The sequence below is a fragment of the Pinus tabuliformis genome, chromosome 1_1 (genome assembly GCF_031772625.1).
Source record: "Pinus tabuliformis cultivar Carrire ecotype Pingquan chromosome 1_1, CPIR1, whole genome shotgun sequence".
NCBI lineage: Eukaryota > Viridiplantae > Streptophyta > Pinopsida > Pinales > Pinaceae > Pinus > Pinus tabuliformis.
Window position 1 is genome coordinate 937,113,430 of NC_142297.1, and position 23,147 is coordinate 937,136,576.

A 23,147-nucleotide genomic window follows, 5' to 3' on the forward strand; every position below is an offset into this window, starting at 1 on the left:
TGCTGAACTCCTCCTCCTGGTTTTTAACTCAGTTGTTCGACCCCCATCTCGGTTCAGTTCTCCAGTTTTTAACTGCCGGCTTGGTGGTGGCCGCCCTCCTACCTGCAACCACCGCCTTCCCTCCTCCCGACACGCCTTGCATGCATTCGAGAGCATCAGATATTTGTAATCCCTCATGCTTTATCAACCTGTTATATTGTTTATATTTAATATAAAGTTTAACTTTATATTTATTATACAGTTTGTTTTATATTTATATTTAATACAGAGTTTGATTTTATCTTTATTTATTATAGAGTTCTATTTATATTTAATTTAATATAAAGTTTTAGAACTTTATATTATTTAATGATTGATACTAATATTAAATCTTTATTCTATTGTATAAATAGATGGGTTGTTACAAGTTCTTTCTTACCCTTCACCGCAAAGCCTTCATGTTGCTTCGTGTAGATCTCCTCTTCCAGATCCCCGTGAAGAAATTTTGTCTTCACATCCATTTGTTCTACCTCAAAATCAAAAGCAACAGCAATAGATAAAAGTAATATAATAGAAGCTACCTTGGCAATAAGAGAAAAAAATATCAGCAAAATCAATTCCTGGCACCTGGGAATAACCTTTTTCTACCAACCGAGCTTTGTATTTCTCCACCTTTCCTTCTGCATTTGTCTTCTTCTTAAACACCCATTTGCTGCCAATGGGTTTCCTTCCAGCCGCCAACTCCACCAGATCCCAAGCCTCATTTTTGTGCAAAGATGTCATTTCATCTACCATGGCCTCTTTCCAAAGTTTTCCATCCTCTGAATCTACTGCTTCCTTCACAGTTATGGGATCATCATCAATAATAGATAAATAAAAATTTGAACAGAAAGCAGATGGACTATACCTTTCTGGTTGCCTTCTTTCTCAAACTGATCTTCTCACACCTGGAGTTTGTGGCTCTTCATCCTCTGATTCCTCTTCTGTTATAGAGTCTGATTCCTCCTCCTTAAGCTCAAACTCTATCTTCTCAGGTTCCTTTGGTTGGAATTCATGTTTAATAACATCTTTCACCTCTCTGAACACCACATCTCGACTGTACACAACCTTCCTTGTTACTGGGTTCTGTTAACCTTGGAGGTAAATGGCCCAAAAATGGATCCAAATATGCCCCAGTGTCTCCAAGTGTGCTTAAATATCGTGCCAAGGGATCCATTTATGCCCTCGAAATTTTCAATTTTGGCTCAAAGATCATCTAATGATCAAAATCGACGCAAGAGGAAAGCCCTTGGAAGGGCAGAAATGCACTATCGACGTACTACCATGGGGCGGGACCTCCGCACATACATACGGGCGACCCGATGGGCTGGACCCGACGGTGCTACAAATGATTTCTTATAAAATTTCAAGTCCGCGCCCAAGCAGTTTTCAAATGTATTTGGTATATTTTCGTTATATAACGAAAATTACAAAGGAAGCTTGGCTAGTGCGATTGCGATGAAGCCCGGACCCAAAAGGGTCCGGGAAGTGATATATATAATATTTGATGTCCGCCGACGACAATTTTCCCGTGTTTTTAACATTTTAGGCATATTTCACAATACGAGGAAAATACACAGGGCAGGCTTCTTTGCGACTTGCGACAGCAACAAGGGCGGACCTGAGAGACAGATAAGCCACATCTAATGATTTTTTAAGTCCGAAAAGGATAGGAATGGGCGGGATTTTCACAAGGCTGCTGTGTTTTTCTGTGTTTAACAGAAAAACAGTCATTCTAAATATTAAAAGGGAAAACAGAGGCCTGAAAGCTCTTCCATCGCAGCATGGCTCACCCTAACAGAAACAGTCATGGAGCACGCATAGCTAGCCTGAAATAGAATCGATCAGGGGGCATAGATAGTGTGACACGGCCAAATCAAACAAGATCAGGGAATGCCAGCAGCGCAGACAACGCAACAGCCATCCTAACAAACATTATGGGGCATCTCTGGCACGAGAGAGCTCCCAGGCATCACAACAAGCTGCCCAAAATATCTGAATATGGTTAGTCTTCTGTCAAAAGAAGAAATAGCCGAGCCACGCTTGCCTTCAGGGAATCAAAGCAGTTAACAATGCAGATCGAATAGATTAAGACTCCGAGCCTTCTAGAGAGCTCAGGAGCATTGTAAAGGGCCTATAAAAGGCAAAAAACTAAATGTAATAGGGGTTCAACTTCTGGAGATTATTCCTCCTCTGTTCCTTCAAGTTTCTCGTCTTCATTCTAGAAATACAAGCATCTTTTGCCATTATATGTTCAACATCCATTCTCTTTGCTATTCATGTTTCCTTTGTGTCTAAGGCCAGATAACTGTTATCTTATCTATGCTTTGATAACTTAGATTTGCAAGCTTCTTTGCTGCCTGTAGCTAACCATTCATATGTGGTCATATATGCATCTGCCAGTACAGTCAGTATTCTCTTTTGCTACCTGTAGCTAGTCATTCATTTATGTTTATATATGCAATCTGCTAATACAGTTAGTATTCTCCATCTATCCATTAAATTTATAAACTATTGAGCATTAGTGGTTTAAAGCCTTGTGTTGTTGAGAGTGTTCATGCATGCCTTAAGTGGGAATAGAGCTGAAATGGTTATCTGACTTGATCCAAACCACCATCCATTCCAATAGTTCTGAGAACAATATTGAAGATTATATGTTACCAGGTATCTCCGAGCTGCAACCTAGGAGAGTTTCCTGGAGTGCTAACATAATTGGCACTGTTGCTGGGGAGAGGAAACTGAAGCTCAGCTTCCCTGGGAAACGACATAGATCCAGATTTGATGATAGACAAAGTCTGGGCACATTTTTGGTTGTAATCATCTATCTGGCGACTCCACTGGAGGCCAAACCTCTTGACGACTCCACTTCATAGTTCTGGCTCAGTTTGTGAGGCATACTCGGAGAAATCCCCAAAAGCTACAAGCTGACCCAACACCTGACCTTGAAAAAATCATCAAAGAAAGAAAGGTATCACAGAAAGGAGCATCAGGATTAGGTAAACCTAAACAATCTTCTATATCTCTTCAAGAAAGGTTTTTAATAGAACAAATACATGTTGAGAGTATAGCATCTAATACTAGCAGTGAAGAAAAATTCTCAGAGATTCATAAAGCTCCTTGTCCTTTAGGTTCTCCTTTTGTTGTAAACCCAAAGGAAACCTCACCTCCTATCCATCATACTCCTTTAGTCCTGTCAATCACTTCTCAGCCCTCTATCATTCAGACTGCCAGTACTCTTTTAGACACCACAGCTATGGCAGGTCCACAAGCACCTACCAAAATGGAAAGAATCATTGCTGCTAAGTATGGACCTCTAATATTGCCCACTCCTTTGAATGCCATGCCTACTGGAGAATATAAGAAATATAGGTCTAAGTTCATTGGGACTAAAGGTGTTACTGCTGAAGAACATATTGAGTCATTTTATAGCTATGCTGATAATCTGGACATTAGTGAAGATGATGTGTGGATGAGAATCTTTGTCCAAAGCCTAGATGGAGAGGCTAGGAAATGGTTCAGAGAACTAACCCCAAGATCCATAGAAGACATTGAAGCTTTAGATGATGCATTCCTAAAGCACTGGGAGGATAAGAAGGATCTCCTCTACTACCACACTGAGTTTGGCAACTTAAAGAGAGAAATTGGTGAGTTACTATCTGATTTTAATAAGAGGTTTAACCATATGTATAGCAAGATACCAGCTGAAGTAAAACCCACTACTACCTCTGCTAAACTCACCTATGCCAGTGCTTTTGATTCTGACTTCTGCCAACTGTTGAGGGAAATAGATGTGCTACTTTGGCTGACATGCAGGATGCAACCTTAGAAGTGGAATCAAACATCATGGCTGCATAGAAGCTCAAGGGAAATGTTGATAGAAGAAGACATAGGGGCGAGTCTTCATCATCCTCTGATCCTAAGATAGGTAAAATGACCAAAATGATAGAGTCATTAGCCTTTAAAATCTCCAAACTAAAAGTTGAGCAACACTCGGGGAATGGGAGAGCTCCTAATACCTTTGCTCCTAGAAATCCAAATCCAAATCCATATAGAAGAACTAATGAGCAATTGTAGATTTTGCAAAGAAACAAAGATGCTAATGAAGCTCAAACGCTGAGGGCTCCTTTTCAAAATACAGTCATGGAAGAAGAGTAGTTTGAAGAAGAAGATGAGATCCATTGTCTGGAAGACGAAGGCAATGCCTCCTTTTTTACTTCAGCTGCCTATGAAAGGTCATTATTCAATGACCGGATCAACCAAGAATGGGATGGTGAAGCTGCTTTACAAACTGTAGATGTGCAAAAATAAAATTTCACATAATACAAAGTGCTCAAAATAAATAAATAAAATTTGAATTTTAATATTATAAATTTAAAATATAATTTTGCTCAGTAACGGCCTATAAACACTAAGGCACGCTTACTTCACAATAGACTTGATAATAAAAAGTCGAAATAATTTAATAATTGTAAGGGATTCGAATTTACGCGTCTTCGTCCCTAAGTCATTGAATAGCTTACTTCACACTAGACTTGATAATAAAAAGTCGAAATAATTTAATAATTGTAAGAGATTCGAATTTACGCGTCTTCGTCCCTAAGTCATTGAATACTCGTCATTTTTAGTATAATCATCAAAACCTCCCCAGTCAAATTCAAAACCCTAGGCCTCGTCATTAAATATGGAATTTTCGATACACGTAATAGGCTTTTTATAGGCGTGGAATTTTCGATACACGTAATAGGCTTTTTATAGGCGTGGAATGGGAACTTGCATCGTCGGCATTATAATCTTGTAATTATTATAATTGATTATTAAAATTTATAATTAAGACGTTTTTATTTATAAATAAACTTTTGAATTTATTTTATATTAAAAATTTTGTATACGAAAGCATGATGCACATATATTATTTGATTATTATAATTAATTTATAATTTTAAAGGTTTGTTAAAAATACTCGAACAGAATTTAAGGTTTTCTAATAATTATTTGTTAAAAAATAATGATATTTAAAAAAAATAAATTTATAAAATTAAAATTATATATATATATATAATTAAAAAATATAATGTTATTTTTTATTTATAATTATGTTGACAAGTATGTTTTAATTAATTTGATTAATTAAAACAAAATCTTATGTGAACAAATGTCATATGGAATGAGTTATAGTTTTGTAGATATATAGTAGTAATAAACCATGGTATTGGAATATAATATTATAACAAAACTTATTTATAGATTAAGAATTTCCATGGTGAAATAGAGGTGAATCTTTATGTTTAGGTAAATGGTAATATGTTTATTGATTTTTTAATTTATATATGTTTAACATATATATAATTTTGTTTATAATTATGAATAATAATAACATAAAATAGAATTATAATTTAGTTATTTTTATAATTTTTTTAAATTTAAATGTGATGCATCATGATAGAAATAGGTGTTTTGATGTTTATTATGGGTTGATGCCTATAAGTGTTTACCAAACATTTAACTTATATTGCTACACTAGTATAATCCATAAGTTAATAATGCACATGTTTTTTCTAATACTTTAATGATGCATTATTTTAAAAATAAATTTGTATATTTGTATGTAACATCTAAGGGGCATCTAAACTATTGGTATAATATTGGTGGTAGAATTCCATGCATGGGAAGATATTTCTTCCATAATAAAAAGAAAAAGAAAAAAGGATTTCTTATATATCATCATTAAGTTAATATCTTTTGAAAATTAATAAAGTTGATACAGCTTTAAAATGGATTTGGAGTTCTTCACACATACACACATACATACAAACATATCAAATGGAGTTAGTATATAAGGTGTATAAATATCTTATGAAGTTTGTATATGACCCTTACAAGTGTGTATTTCATGGTGATGAATATGTGGATCATGTTCAAAAATCTAGTCAAAATGAAGATATTAATAGAGAGATGAAAAATTTTATTTGTCGTAGTAGAAATCAACTAATTCCTCAATTTAAAGCTAAAACCAAAGAAACCAACTCATCCAACATGTTGAGGAACATTTGTATACAAGCTCTATAAATAATTTAAGAAGTTTGTATATGAGCTCTATAAGTGTGTATTTCATGGTGATGAATATGTTGATCATATTCAAAAATCTAGTCGAAATGAAGATATTAATAGAGAAATGGAAAAAATTGTTTGTTGTTATTTATACAATAGAAATCAACTAGTTCCTCAATTTGAAACTAAAACGAAAGAAACCAACTTTTCCAAAAAAACATTTTCTTTGCGAGGGAAAATTTTAAGATTCATACTTATGTTAAGTGTACAAACACTGGTAAATTTTATTAATTCTTTAAATGACAACCATAAATTTTATTTTTATAAAATATTTGTATCTTCTAATGATTTCATATAGTTTCTAGGAAAACTTGGCCATTTTTAGAGTAAAATACATTCATCGTTTAAAATTTGTGAGGATCAATTAAAGAAAATGTAAATCCGCAAATCCTTTTTATTTTTTTTCCAAAAAAAAAAATGTAAAATTAACCCATGAAAAAATACATCCCATAGAATTTCGCTTGTCCATGGCCTTTGTATCCCATCTTGAGTAGAAAGTCCTACTAGAGAAATCATTTTTTTGTTCAAAGTTTCATTTAAAGCTTTTGAGTTCAAGAAATTTTAATAAAATTGTAAGGCATTCGTTTTCATTCTTTAATGATTAGCAAAGACCTTACAACCCATCCATGGTCTTGTGTTGTGGATTGAGGATATGCTCATGCTACTTAAGCTTTATAAGTTATGTTTAGAGCCTTAAATTATCATTTCCCTCCACCAAATATGGTTAAAGGCTTGAGGTTGTTGTTTCTTTATCATAACCATGGCAAAGGTCCTCAGACCTAATTTATAACAACTGCAGTTAAAAATCCATGTAATAAAGTTAATAAATAAAAATAATAACCAAGGTCATGGGACACCTATTCCAAGCTAAATGTCGGGAAAAAATATAATGATGGTGATCAATGGTGATTAATTAATGACTATGAAAATTGTCAAAGGCAAAGAGGCATTAATTGACATTTATTTATGAAAATAAAAGAAAATAAGAGAAAAGGAAGGTGAAAGGTCACTGATTTGCATGAGAAGGAAATTAAAGGGAAAATAGAGGAAAATGAAAAAAATGGAGGCCTCATTGATATAAAGGCTTCTAAGAATCAGTTCATGGCTTTTGTTAGTTTTAGCTTGGAGCTCTCCCTCTATTCTCCCTCTCTCATACTCTTGCACACTTAGAGTTTTCTTGGAGCATTGTGACATACATTAGATTTGGAGCAAAAAGGAAAATGAAAAGAAGGAAAGTGCAAGGGAACATCTGCATTAGCAGCTACAATGGGTTTTCTTTGTAGGTACTATGTTTCATGTATGATTTCCTTGCTAGTTTTGGCATGCATGGTGTATGCATGTGGTTGTTTAGTTATGATCTCTCATTGGCATGGAGGATTGGCTGGATTGACAACAATTTTTCCTAGCCTTGTCATTTCCTGGATAACCATGGTGTCATGGGTTTCCCCTTTTTTTTATGTTTGGAGCTCATTTTCCTTATGGATATGGGTTGAGTTATTACTTCCTAGAGCCTTGGTTGGACAAATTCTCTGGAAGCCCTGGAACAACTTGGGTTTAGTTACTAGCCCTGGAAGCCTTAGTTGGACAATTGTTCTGGAGCACTTAGTGGGTTGAGTTACTAGTCTTGCAGCTTGATGATTAGGGTATATGTTGTTGATAAGTATGTTATAGATTAACTTGTTGTTGTTATTAGATAGTTAGCTTGATTATTAGGTTACATGTTGTTGATAAGCATGATATATAACTTGTTGTTATATGTTAGTTTGCTTGATTATTAGGGTTATTACATTAAGACCTTGATGTTATATGTATCATACTAAGTTTGATTGTTCTATGCAAATGGTTAGGGTTATGACATTCATATATGAGTCAACTTATTTGTTACATTGTGTTGTATTAATCTAGACTCACTCTGCAGATGTGATTATTCTGTATGAATGATAAATGTTTATGAGCTTATGATGTGAACACATTAGTTAGTCACTGTTATGGATATCATGATCTTATTTGTGCTTGATTTGATGTCTTGTAAAGTTCTATCATGCTAACTAGATTGATTGTGCAGACAAGATAACCTCCCCTAAGATACATTAAGGTATGAGTTTGCTTATGTAGTATACTTGGTGCTTCATTGTTTGATTATGTCATCTAGTTGGTGTTTCAGTGTTTGGTATCTATTATGCTGTCTAGTTGATTTATCTAACATGGTACATTTATAGTTTGTTGAATGTTTGATTTATTATATGATATGAGTATGAGTTTCTAAGATTGCATTAAGAAATGATCTTGTTTTAAGATGGTCGTACTAACACATATGTGTTGAGATAGCTGACATGTACTTGAGTATAATAGATGATAGTTGTAGCATTGTGTCTTATGATTATTAGTTGATTATGACCTAGTTGTTAGACTCGGTAAAGGTTGATTTCAAATTTATAGACATGATGCCTTGATTTGTGGAACATGTGACTAACACGTGTGAACAGTTGCACGACAACATGCTTGGTATTAGCATGGCAAGGTAAAAATTGATGTACTTATATAACCAATAGTTGGGTGAGGTGACATTACATAGTAAGCCTCATTTGCAACAAGGTAAAAAAAGTAAAAGAAAGGAATTGGGCAAGAATTCCTTTGGCTATGTTTGGAATTGGGCAAGAATGAATGCTTTGCATACATGAAGTCTTCTTAACCTTGATTTCGTCTGACATTATGTGGGTATGTGCTATATTCATGGACATGTATTTGACGGGTATAACATCTAGTTTCTAGTTATAGCTAGATTTATCAAGGGAATTGGAGTCCCTTGAAAGATGACACAGATATATCCAGCTATAAGGCAATTTGCTTGGTACAACAAGCTAAGATAAATAGTATATTGTATATTTATTTATGTGTTGACAGCTATGTGTTTATGGAAATATGATGTGGGGGATTGCATGGCAAAGACTACCATGAAATTATGAACAAGGCTCAGGTTGATCTTTCCTTGGAAAAACTAGGAACCACGGGGATTGATTCATGGCATCTGTTGTTAGTCTTGTGCTTTTGGTATTTTATGATTTTCTTCCTCTTGATTTGCAGTTTTGTTATGTCTAGTGCATGATCGTGTCACTTTGTTTGTGGTGTCGTATTTTTATTGGTTTTCATGGTTTTCTTCTTGTCTGTTTCTTGTGCTTTCCTTTTAAGTTTTGAGTATTGGGAATTGGTTGGGAAAGAGGAAAGTTGGTGGAGCTCAGAGAGAGACAAACGAAATCTAGTAGGCAATGGAAGACTAAGATGAAGCTGGTGCATGTATAAAGGAAGTTGAAGGAAAGAGTATGACAGCCAGTTGGACTGGTTGGGTCCATTGGTGTAAATAAACAATGATGGGACAATCATGAGGAAGGTAACATTAATGATAAAGTGAATGGATGTGAGGCATCTGATTCCTTGGCTATGTTGGGAGGGGTTGTTCTCAATGTTATGCACAGTGTGCATGGATAAAGGGAGTTATCTTAACCTTGACATTATGGTATGTGGTAGTTATGTTGTGATCATGATTGTGTTGATGTCTATATATGTATGTATGTATGTATGTCATTGTCTAAGAGGATCATGTTTTTCTTATGCTAATGTTTATATATATGTATGTATTTATGTATCTATGTCACTATCTGCTATGGTTGTCAGAGATCATTCTTGTGGAGGAATGATTTCTTATGTAGCTGAATGACATGAAGAGGTTCCTAGTTTATGAGGAATTAAGTGGGAGAGTAGTCCTGACAAACCTATGAGGTCAATATCATGTGGTTATGAGTTTATATTATGTCTATGTTATGGAAAATATATACCGAGGGATACATCAGTTGAATGAAAGTAGTGATATCCATGGCATGTTAGGATAAGCATGGTGTAACACCTTGCTCCCACATCTACCTAAGCAACTGATCAACCGAGGTAAACATGTGACGAGAGGCCACTATGATATGATTTTACCTCCTAAGTCATGTTAAGGAAGTGGAACCAATAGAAACACACCATACAGACATTCAACATCAGCATTAGGATCCTCAGGAACCAATCCAACCTTTCTGCCAACCAGCCCCTAGGTCCCATAGAGATTTTGGACCACTTGACCTATGGACGCTCTCATGCTATGGGAATGCCAATGTCCAAGGACCTATGGACGCTTTCACAGGCCTATAAGCAAACATCTAGGGACTTTTTGCACAACGTTGTGCTAGTGTCCCCAAGAATTGAGCCATTTTTTAAAGCCCAGAGCCCATGTCACTACCCAAAATAGAATGGCATATTTAGAACAATAAGATGACTGGGAAATGATAGTCCAAATGAAATTACTTGAATAATACCTTGAATTGACCCATACTATCCATGATAGGCATTTTTTCAAACATATCAAGAATATGTAATCTATAGGTGTAAATAACAAATCTGAGAATAGGGGTCTCATACATAGGTGAGAATAGCTAAGAGACATTTATGCCTCAACACATTGACTTTCATTTCATCCATTAGGTCATTGATACATTGTTCATTCATTTACAAGTAAAAATATGAGGAGAGCCATACATAACTACTATCATAAAAAATATATATAACCAACAGAATACCAACATAAATACCATTGAAATCACAACCATATAAACCAGTATAATACTCATAGAAATACAAGGATAAATAAACTCTTATTGATGATGCAAAATCCAAACCCAGGATGGGACTTCCATGTTCCACCCGACCATAGAATGGTTGTGCCAAATCTCTTTTCAACCATTCACCCCCATGCCATATTCCAAGCATGAATGTGGGATCTCATAGAAAACATCAATCCAAAACCATCAAGGGCTTCCAGAGGCCATCCACCTCAACCCATCAAACAATGATTCCACTTCACAGTCAGACATCACAAAGCCATCATCAGATTGTTCTCTATCCAAGCCTTCCAGGGATTCTAGAGCATTTGTTACGACCAAGCCTTCCAGGACTAGTAACTCAACCCATAGTTGTCATCGAGCTTCAAGAGTGTTTGTCCAACTAAGGCTTCTAGGATTAGTAACTCAACCCACCAAGGGCTTCCAAAGTGTTTTTCCAACCAAGGCTTCCAAGACTAGTAACTCAACCCAGGTTATTACAGGGATTCCAGAGCGTTTGTCTAACCAGGGCTTCCAAGAACTAATAACTCAACGCAAGCTAAGGAAACATGAGAACATCCAAAACAAAACAAGGAAATGAACTCGCAATTTCCATGGCTATCGAGGAAATGGAAAGGCTAGGAAATTCACTGTCAATCGAGGAAATTCTCCATGCCAGTGATAGATCATGACGAAAAATCCACATGCATATGCCATGCATGCCAAAAATAGTGAGGAAAACATACATTCAACTCAGTACCTGCAAGCAAATCCCATTGTAGTTGCTAATCTGGATGTCCTCTTGCGCTTCCCTACTCTTCCTTATCCTTCTTGCTCCAAAAATCCAAGTATGCCACACCCTCCAAGAGTGCTCCAAGAAAACTCTAAGTATACAAGAGTATGAGACCGAGAGAGAATAATGAGAGAAATCCAAAACTGAGCTGACAAAAGGTTACCAACTGATCCTCAGAAGCCTTTTTATTAATGAGGCCTCTATTTTCTTCATTTTCTATTATTTTCCTTCATTTTCCTCCTCACATGCAACATGTGACCTTTCACCTCCCTTTTCTCCTAATTTCAATTATTTTCATAAATAAATTTTCCAAAATTCTATTTTGCATTTCCAAAGCCTTAGCCATTTCCTTTGCAATTTCCTTAGCCATAATAAACTGATGAACACCCACACTAGGATGCCTTGCCCAACATTCAGCTTGGAATAAGTATCCCATCAACCGTGGTTATTATTTTGCCTTTATTAAATTTTATTACATGGAATTTTCGCCATGGCTGTTACAGAATCCTCCCCCTTGGGGGAACACCATCATCGGTGTTCAACAACACCTATAACTAGAAGACTGTTGCAAGAAAAACATATTGTCAATGGAGCTTTATAACATAGCTCATTGTAGTATTTACAATGATCAACCTGCTGAGAATCAAAATAACATGATAACATAAAAAACATAACATCATAATGACATGAAACCCATACTGCTTATTGGAGCTTTATAACATAGATCATGGCGGTATTTACATCCATACACATATGTACATATTCCAGAATCACCAAAACATATACCAAAACATATTCTAAGACATATACCAAAACACCATACCAAAATTTCTTTGCCTCAACCGACAAACAAGGAAGGATACATAGCCCGCATCTAATCTCCCATCTCCCGTGTAGCTTCATTGGGGCCAAAGTGATTCCATTACACCTTAACTTGCTTGATTTCTCGGTTCTGGAGCATGAGCACATTTTTCTGCAATATACACTGAGGCTTTGGCTGGAATTCTCCATCTGGTTCCACTTGCAATACAGACCAGTCAATCACATGATTATCATCTTTAACATACTTCTTAAGTAATGACACATGGAAAACATCATGGAATTTCACTATCAGAGGTAGTGCAAGTCGATAGGCTACTGGCCCAATCCTCTTAAAAATACTGAAGGGTCCATAAAATTGTGGTGCCAACTTGGCACATGATCCAATCCATAAGGATCTCTTCTTCGGTTTGATGTGCAAGTACACATGTTCCCCAACCCGAAACTTCTTGAACAACCTGTTCCAATATACATATCTCTTCTTCCTATCTTATTTTCCTTTATATTATTCTTGATTACCTACATTTCTTGCTCCATGTCTGCCAACATGTCTGGTCCAATCAACACCTTGTTAACTAGATCACTCCAACTGATGGGACTATTGCAACTCCACCCATACAATGCCTCAAACATACTCCTCCTCAAGTATTCCTAATACCCATTGTTTTAAGTGAACTCTAACAGTGGAAGATACTCTTCCCACTTTGCTTGTTGATTCATCACGTACATCCTCAAAGTTTCCTCCAGCATCCTGTTGACCCTCTCTGTCTGCACATTTTTCTACAGATGATATGTTGTACTAAAGGCCAACTATGTGACCAAACCTGCAAATAACTCCTTCCAAAACTTGGAAGTGAACTTTTTATCCATGTATGACACAATATTTTTTCAGAACACTAAGAAATCTGACCACATCTCTGATGAATACCTATGCTACATCGCTATCTGAGAATGTAGACTTCACTAGAATGAAATGTGCAACCTTTGTCAACCTATCCACAATAACCATGATGGAATCATGTTGTCTCATTGTCCTCAGCAAACCTGTGATGAAGTCCATGGAAATGACTTCCCATTTCCACTCTAGAATCACAATCAGTTGTAGCAGTCCACCTGGATGCTTACACTTTGCCTTCACATGCTGACAATCAAAACACCTAGCCACAAACTCTGTTACATCCCTCTTCAGATTCGGCCAATAATAAAATCTCTTCACTGTTGTCAGTGTCTTCTGATAACCTAGGTGACTCAAATATGGTTTCAGATGAAACTCCCTAAAGATCACCTTCTTGAGTTCACTACTGTATGTCACATATATCCTATCTTTGAACCTAACAAGCCTATCTATTGTAAGGAAACAATCCACATCACGTGCATGTGCACCTGTACCACCACATGTACTTGTACCTGTACTACCACCTATACCTATACCAATACTCTGCTGCAACCTGTGGATAATCTCCATATATTTGACATCTTGCTAACCTACCTGCAAGATCTTATCTTGTAATTCCGTCCCATAGGAGCTCATAACTTCTTACTGATTTACCTATATCGACCTACTGAGAGAATTTTCCACTCTGTTCTATTTGTATTTGATGTACCTGATCTCAAAATCGAACTCACGGATTGTAGCCAACCATCAAGTCTTCCTACCATTCAGATTCAATTGGTCAAATAGATACCGCAAACCACTATGATCACTCATCAATGTAAACGTCCTGCCCAGAAGATAGTGTCTCCACATCTTCAACACATGTATAATTGCTACCAACTCAAGAGATCATGTTTCGAGGGTATTTTTTCTCGTGCTCATTCATTTTTCACGACTCACAACATACCACCTATCCATCCTACATAAGGAATCCATCAAGTCCTTTCTTGCAAGCATATGTTCATACTACAAACTCTTTTTCTGGATATGCAATCTTTAACATTGGTGCATGTGTCAATAACTGCTTAAGCTACTCAAAACTAGCCTCACACTCCTCTATCCATTCGAACTTCATACCTTTCCTTTGCAATGATGTAATAGGATAATAAATCTGTGAGAAGTTCTTGATGAACCTCCTGTAGTAGCTTGCTAATCCCATGAAAGATCACACCTCATCTAAATTCTTGGGAGCTACCCACTCCATGATGGCCCTTATCTTTTTTGAATTACAACAATGCCCTCCTTGGAGACAACATGCCCCAAGTAGTGTACCTCATTATGAAAGAAACTACACTTGCTGAGCTTAGCATACAACTAATGCTCTCTCAACAACCTCAACACTGCTGCTAAATTCTTGGCATTCTCTTCCTCATTTTTAGAATATACCAATAGGTCATCAATGATGACAATAAAAATTTTATCCAAATACAGATGCAACACACTATTCATCAAGCACATAAATGTAGTTGGAGCATTAGTTAAGCCAAATGGAACTACAATAAACTCATAATTCCCATACGTAGTCCAAAAAGTTGTCCTATAAATGTCCTCCTCTTTGATGCGTATCTAGTGATACCTAGATTTGAGATTAGTCTTTGAGAACACTACTTCTCCCTTCAACTGATCGAAGAAGTCATCAATCCTCAACAATGGATACATGTTCTTGATGGTCACTTTGTTCAACTGTCTATATGTTAGGTCCCTATACTACTAGCGTAGTCCCGTATTTTTATTAGTGCAACCCCTTTATTGTATTGTTGTGCCCATGTAGTCCCAATATTGTTATTATTGTGCCCCATAGAAGCCCACTATTGTTATTGTTGTGCCCTTACATTATTATTGGTATGTGGGCTCTGATTATATTGTGACCCCTTAGACTCCTATATATAGAAAAGAGGTCTTGTCATTTGTATCATCGAATAATTGTTCATTTGTGTAATGTAAGGGATTTCTCCCCCTCAAATAAGCTAATTTTGAATTCGTTGATCTGTCCCTTCTTCTATTTTGTGAGATGGTTGCATAACATGTGGTATCAGAGCTCTGGATTCTAGGGTTTCGCTGCTTCAAACCAGTCATTGTGGAATTTTCACTATAACTTTTTTTATAAAAGTCTTTAGAATTTGAAATTAAAACCCATGTGAGCCGAAATCTTGGTGAACCTTGTGTACAAATTTTCGATCTTGCCTCACTTTATTTTTAGAGATATCATCCGAGGAAGTTAGGGTTGTTGCAAGCTCCAGAATTAGATCTTAAACAGGTGACCTTGGAAACTCATCATAAATTTATCTCTGAGCATTGGATTCAAATTCCATCAGAAGTGACAGAAAAAAAAGGAGTGTAGTTTTTTGGGTATCATCTTTAGGGCCAAAGGTCGAAACAATGATACGTGGCACTTCGTACAAGTTCACTGTACTGAACAATTCTATAATCAGGCCATCGTGGGATATTAGGCATAACGCTTTCTTGGAGAATCTAATATTGATAAGGCTTGTGGGGTTGGAAAGAGGTCTCAAAGGGCTCCCACAGGACATAATTTCAGACATTGGAGATCCTAAACTACATAGATACACCAGATTCAATATCGCTCTCCTACAAAGTGAAAAAACAAGGTTTGTACTTTTTTTAAAAATTTGCATAAGTTTTGTTTCAGAAAGTAGTCTGAAGTGATTCAAAGGGAATTGTGAAGCATAATTATCATTAATTTATGACCCGAAGAAATAAAATGGAAACACCTAGTAAGCACCCCAAAATATCTACTATGACACATGAAGAAGAGGAAGAAATCAAACATGATATATCAAAATTACGAGACCAAGTGCAACAAATTTCGCTCTCACAAAGGGTAACTGAAGCTAAGATGAATGGTTTGAAGAATGGAATCAAAGCTAATATTAATGGTTTGAATATTGGCATGGAAGCTAAGATCGATGGTATAGAAGAAATACTGAAAGGAAACATGGAATATTTGAAGAAAGACATGGAAGGTTTGACAAAGTTGCTACAAGAAATAATTCCTAATGGCGAAAAGGTAGTAGCAGAAACTCATGATGAGAACAAAATAAATTTTAATCATGATTTCATAGACTCCAATGTTGGATTAAAGACCCACATGTTCCAAAGATCAATATGAAGAAGTTTGACGGAAATGACCCCATAACATGAATACTACAGATGGAGCAATATTGCGATCTCCATAATGTGAAAAACACACAAAAGGTACACCTTGAAACTTTATATTTAGAACCCAATCAGTTTGTATGTTATCAATGGATTTTCTCTTGTAAGCAAATTGTCACTTTTTGAATTTTTATGGAGGAAATGATAGAAAATTATGAGGATATAAAGAGCAACACTGTCTTTAGGCAATTGATAAATCTCAAACAAAAGGGTTCAATGGCAGAGCACATTGAGGACTTCAAAAAATTGAATGTAAGAGTAAATGATATTCCAAAGGAGCATAGGATTGATGTCTTCATAGGGAGTTTAAAGGATAACATCCAAAATGAGGTTTGTCTTTGGGAACCTGATTCATTAGAGGAGGCATTCAGGTTGGAAAGAAAAATTATGGAAACAAGGAATGCTACCACTCACAACTATAAATATGGAAGTGTTGTTGCTCCTAGCCTTCCAAAACCTAAAAGGTTGACACCATAAAAATTAGAATAAAAAGGAGCAAAGGGATTTGTTACAGTTGTGATAGAAAATACACTAAAGGTCATAAGTGTGCTGAGAATAAATTAATTTAAATAGATTGTGAAGAGGAGGAAGAAAAGGATCAATAAACATCAAAAGAAGAGGATATACACCAAAAACCAGCCTCGGAGAAAGAAGAAATGGATCCAGCCATATATTGTAATGCATTGGCACTTTATGGATATCATCCAACATCTGTTGGATGTGGAGCATGATTATCTTCTTTATTCAGAGGTATCGCCACATTGGACCCAAGTTAGTAATGTGGCGGCAACACCGCCCATAAAATGTGCACCACAAAGGGCGTTTAGGGAGGTGCGACAACGATTATTTGGAGCCCCCCCCCCCAACGAGGGATCGGGGTAGTACCCCCAAAGATAAAAATAGATGTAAAATTTCCTTGTAGAATGTTGTAATTACATAGTTAATCTGGGCTGTTCATTAGGTGGAGATCTGATGGTAAAAGTTATGTTTAATTTAGGGTTTTTTTCCCTAGAAAGCAACACCTTGCTATATATGAGGGAATTGTATTGCGTCTATGTAGATCTATATTCTGATTGAGGAAGAGAGAGGGGATTGAGAGTGAGGAGGGAATTACAAAGGATCTATTGTAGGTTGCATCTCTTCATTTTGCTGGATAATATAAAAGGAAGGACTGGTTGTTTCTCCATGGACGTAGCTCAAATTGGGTGAACCACGCATATATGTGTCTCTCTTGTTATATGCATGTTATGTGTTTATATTTCTGCCATATTTTATGTTTTCCATTGCTCTGTAATATATAATTTTATAACAACTAGTATCAGAGCCGAAGATCTGTTTGGATGATAAACTTGCAGAAGAGAAGGGTTCCTGGTTCGAGTGGGAGCAATGGCGAAAGATGGTAGGTTTAGGGTCAAAAAATTTAACGACCAGAACTACCAGCGGTGGAAGATGCAGATGGAAGATTATCTGTATCTGAAAGATCGTACCTACCATTAAGCGGAAAGAAAAAGAAGACGTTGAGTATGACAAACACTGAATGAGATATTCTCAACAGAAAGGCAATTGGAACAATATGGCTATGCCTAGAGGTGTCAGTAGCCTTTAATATTTCAAAGGAAACGACAACATAGGGTTTAATGTCAGAATTGGCCAACCTATATGAAAAATCGTCGGCCTCAAATAAGGTATTTCTTATGAAGCATTTATTTGATATGAAGATGTCAGAAGGTGGATCTCTTGCTGATCATTTAAATGAATTTAATATAGTTACCAGTCAGTTAAGTTCTGTAGGGGTAACTTTTGATGATGAAGTTAGGGGTATGTTATTTCTATGCTCATTGCTAGAAAGTTGGAATGGTTTTGTTATGGCCATTAGTAACTATGTCTTTGGATCTAGTACTTTAAATTTTGATGATGTTATCGGTGCATTCCTTAGTGAGGAAATGTGACGGAAAAGCTCCGGTGAGATATCAGGTAATGCTTTGACTATAGAGACTAGGGGAAGAAAAATGGAAAGAGGAAAGAGCCTAGGATATCTCAGTAAGTCAAGGAAAAGAAAATCCAAGTCTAGATCGGGGATAGTGTGCTGGAAATGCAGGAAGAAAGGCCGCCTAAAGAAAGAATACAAGTCTCAGAAGGGAAAAGAAGGAGACGCACAACAAGAAAACAATCATGAAGTGAATGTGTCAGGTGATGTGTTGCAAGATGTTTTGATTCTTTCATTAGAAAATATTATTGATGCCTAGGTGGTAGATTCAGGGGCCTCATTCCATGCCACACCTGATAGGAAACATTTTCATGATTATGTTCAAAGAGATTTTGGACAGGTTCGATAGGGTGATGATAAACCTTGTAAAATCATTGGAATGGGTATAGTTTTCATAAAACAGCAGAATGGAAATCAATGGCTATTGAAGAAGGTAACGCATGTTCCAGATCTAAAGAAAAATTCTAATTTCAACAGGGAAATTGGGAGGTGATGGTTGTGTAACTACTTTTACAAATAAAACCTGGAAGGTCACTAAAGGAGCCCTGGTAATAGCAAAAGGAGAAAAGGTTGGTATATTGTATTTATGCAATGGTATTTCTAATTCTGTTAATGCTTTAACCTCTACAGGAGAAGATATGACATTGTGGCATCATAAGCTTGGGAACATGAGTGAGAAGGGGATGCAGATTCTTCACTCAAGAAATTTGTTGTCAGGTTTAAAGCCTGTTGATTTAAATTCTATGAGAAGTGTGTTTATAGAAAGTAGAAGAGAGTCAGGTTCCTCAGAGTTTGGAAAGAAAAGAAGAGCGAAAAATTAGAGGTTGTGATTACAGATGTATGGGGACTTGCACAAGTATCATCTCTCGGTGGCTCTCGTTATTATGTTACTTTTATTGATGATGCAACCAGAAAAACCTAGATTTATTGTATTCGAAATAAATCTTATGTATTTGATACTTTCAAGAAATGGAAAGCTTTGGTGAAAATGAGACAGGAAAAAGGTTGAAGTGTCTCATATCAAACAATGGAGGTGAATATTGTGGCAAAGAGTTTGATAGGTACTGTTCAGAGAATGGAATTCGTAGAGAGAAGACAGTTCAAGGAACACCACAAACAAATGGTGTGTCAGAAAGGATGAACATGACAATCATGGAGCGTGCAAGGTGCATGAGATTGCATGTAGGATTTCCTTTACAATTTTGGGTAGATGTTGTAGATACTGTTGTTTATCTGATAAACAGAGGGCCTTCAAGTTCCTTGGATGGTGGTATTCCATAGGAGGCATGGATAGATAAAAAGATAAACTACTCATTTTTAAAGACTTTTGGTTGTGAAGCATTTGTCCACATTAATAAGGAAACTAGAACAAAGCTTGAGGAAAAATCAAAGAAATGTACCTTTATTGGATATGGTGTTAATGATTTTGATTATCATTTTTATGATTATGAAAAACACAAAATCATTAGGAGCAAAGATGTCATATTCAATGAAAAGGTTTTGTATAAGGATCAGTTGTAGGAAAAGAAATCGGAAAAAGAAAAAAAAGAATACACATTGCTTGATGAGATCACAGAAAAGTGAAGGTGCCTGAAAATCATAATGATCAACAGCCATAACAAATACAAAAACCACAATAGCAACAAGCACCTCAAACACTTGAAAGTGGTGTTAGAAGATCTACCAGGATAAGTAGACCCCCTGAATGATACTCTCCTTCATTATATTATGTATTGTTGACTGATTCTGGTGAACCAGAATGTTATGAAGAAGCAGTGCATGTAGAAGCTAGGAAGAAGTGGGAGCAAGCCATGAAAGAAGAGATGGACTCCTTAGCACATAACCAGACTTGGGACTTAGTTAGGTTGCCTGCAGGAAAAACAACATTGCAGAATAAATTGATTTATAGGTTGAAGAAAGAAAATGGAGGTAGAAAAAGGTGTAAAGCTAGACTTGTGGTGAAGGGGTTTGCACAGAAAAAGGATATATACTTTGATGAGATATTTTCTCTTGTTGTTAAAATGACTTCAATTAGAATTATTTTAAGTCTAGTAGTAGTCGAAGATTTGCATCTTGAGCAGTTAGATGTAAAGACAATCTTTCTCCATGGGTATTTGGAGGAAGAGATATATATGCAACAACCACAAGGATATGAGGTAAAAGGGAAGGAGAAACTAGTGTGCAGGTTGAAGAAGAGCTTGAATGGCTTAAAACAAACTCCAAGGTAGTGGTATCTAAAATTTGACAGGTTTATGTCTGAATAAGGTTATACTAGATGTCACTCTAATCATTGTGTTTATCTCAAAAGTAAAAATGATGGCGGCTATATTATATTGTTATTATATGTAGATGACATGCTTGTTACAGGTTCTAACATGCACAAAATAAATGTGCTCAAAAGAAAATTGGCAAACTCATTTGCAATGAAGTATTTGGGTGTTGCAAAACAAATCCTTGGTATGAGAATAACTAGAGATAGGAAGAATCGAAAATTAACATTGCCTCAGAGTGAGTACATAGAAAAGGTGTTGAAAAGATTTAATATGCATAATGAAAAACTAGTTAGTATACCTTTGGATAGCCATTTAAAACTAAGTAAGTAGGTGTGTCCCAAGACTCAGGAAGAAATAACTTATATGTCTAAAGTTCCATATGCATTAGCACTTGGAAGCTTAATGTATGCAATGGTTTGCAGAAGGCCTGATATTGCACATGCAGTGGTAGTTGTAAGCAGGTACATGAACAATCTAGGAAAACAACATTGGATGGTGGTGAAGTGGATTCTTAGGTATTTGAGAGGTACCACAAATCAAGCATTATGCTTTGGTGGTTCAAACATTTCTCTACAGGGATATGTTGATGTAGATATGGCAGGTGATAGAGAGAACAGGAGGAGCACAATAGCGTATGTGTTTATTGTAGGTGGAACAACTGTTAGTTGGGTTTCAAAACTGCAAAGTGTTGTTGCACTATCAACAATGGAAGTAGAGTATGTTGTTGCTACAGAGGCTAGTAAAGACATGATTTGGTTACAAAGGTTTTTGAATGAATTGGGTACGAAGCAGGAGGTGGGCAAGTTATACAGCGACAGCCAAAGTGCCATACATCTTGCAAAGAACTCTGCATTTCATTCCAAGACTAAACATATACATCTCAAGTACCATTTCATATGGTTAGTGTTGGAAGATGGACAGTTGAAGCTGGAAAAGATACACACTAGCCAGAATCCTACAGATATGTTAACAAAAGTTGTAACCAGGGAGAAGCTGGGATTCTACTCAGTTTCAATTGATCTTCAAGTATGATGAAGAAGATGAGAAACAACTAGGTCAAAAGTAGAGCCATTGTCTAGCAAATGGAGCAGCGGTGGAGTTGTTATAATCAGTCTCCAAGTGGGATATTGTTAGGTGTAGAGCTTGATTATCTTCTTTATTCAGAGGTATCACTGCATTGGACCCCAGTTCATAATTTGGCAGCAACGTTTCCCATAAACTGTGCACCACCAGGGGGGTCTGCGGGGGTGGGGATGATAATTATTTGGAGCCCCCCCTAGCAAAGGATCGAGGGCAGCACCCCCAAAGCTAAAAATAGATTAAAATTGCCTTATAAAATGTTGTAATTACATATTCAACCTGAATCGTTCATTAGGTGGAGATATGATGATAGAAGTTATGTTTAATTTTGGTTTTTTTCCCTATAAGGCAACCCCTCTCTATATTTGAGGGAATTATATTGCATCTATGTAGATTCGTATTCTTAGTGAGGAAGAGAGAGGGGATTGAGAGCGAAGAGGGAATTATAGCGGATCTGCTGTAGGTTGTATCTCTTCATTTTGTTGGATAATATAAAAGGAAGGACTGGTTGTTTCTCCGTGGACATAGCCCAAATTGGGTGAACCATGTATGTTTGTGACTCTCTTGTTTTATGCATGTTCTATGTTTATATTTCTGCAATATTTTATGTGTTCCATTGCTATGTAATATATAATTTTATAACACCATCCATCACCTCATATTTAAGAGAAAATTCTAAGGTTCAAGTAGTGGAAGCTCACATCGAGCATAAAAAAAAATATCTCCAACTCTTAAAGGAAAACCTCACTTTGGTGCATAATCAAATGAAACAATATGCAAATCAACATCGCAGTGAAAGAACTTTTTATGTAGGCGACTAGGTATTTTTATGGCTACAACTATACAAACAAATGTCCCTCAAGCAAGCTAAGAAGGATGATCAATTATCAGCAAAGTATTATGGTCATTGCAAGGTGTTGCGAAAGATTGGTACTATGACATACAAATTGGAGCTTCCTACATCTTCCTGAGTGGACCGGGTTTTCCATGTTTCATGCTTAAATAAAGTTATAGGTGATAAGCTCCCAATTCAAACAATATTTCTGAAACTTGACAAGGAAGGAAAATTCATATTGGAACCTGAAGCAATCATGGAATCAAGAACTTGACAACTACAAAATCGATCAATTTTAGAGTATCTAATCAAATGGAATAACTTATCCGTTGAAGATTCCACATGGGAGGATGATAATTTTATACAGAAGCATCCAGAACTGGTAAAGCATTGAGGAAAACACTTTTTTGGAGGAGAGGGGCATGTTAGGTCGCTATGCTACTAGTGTAGCCCCATATTGTTGTTAGTGCAACCCCCTTATTGTATTTT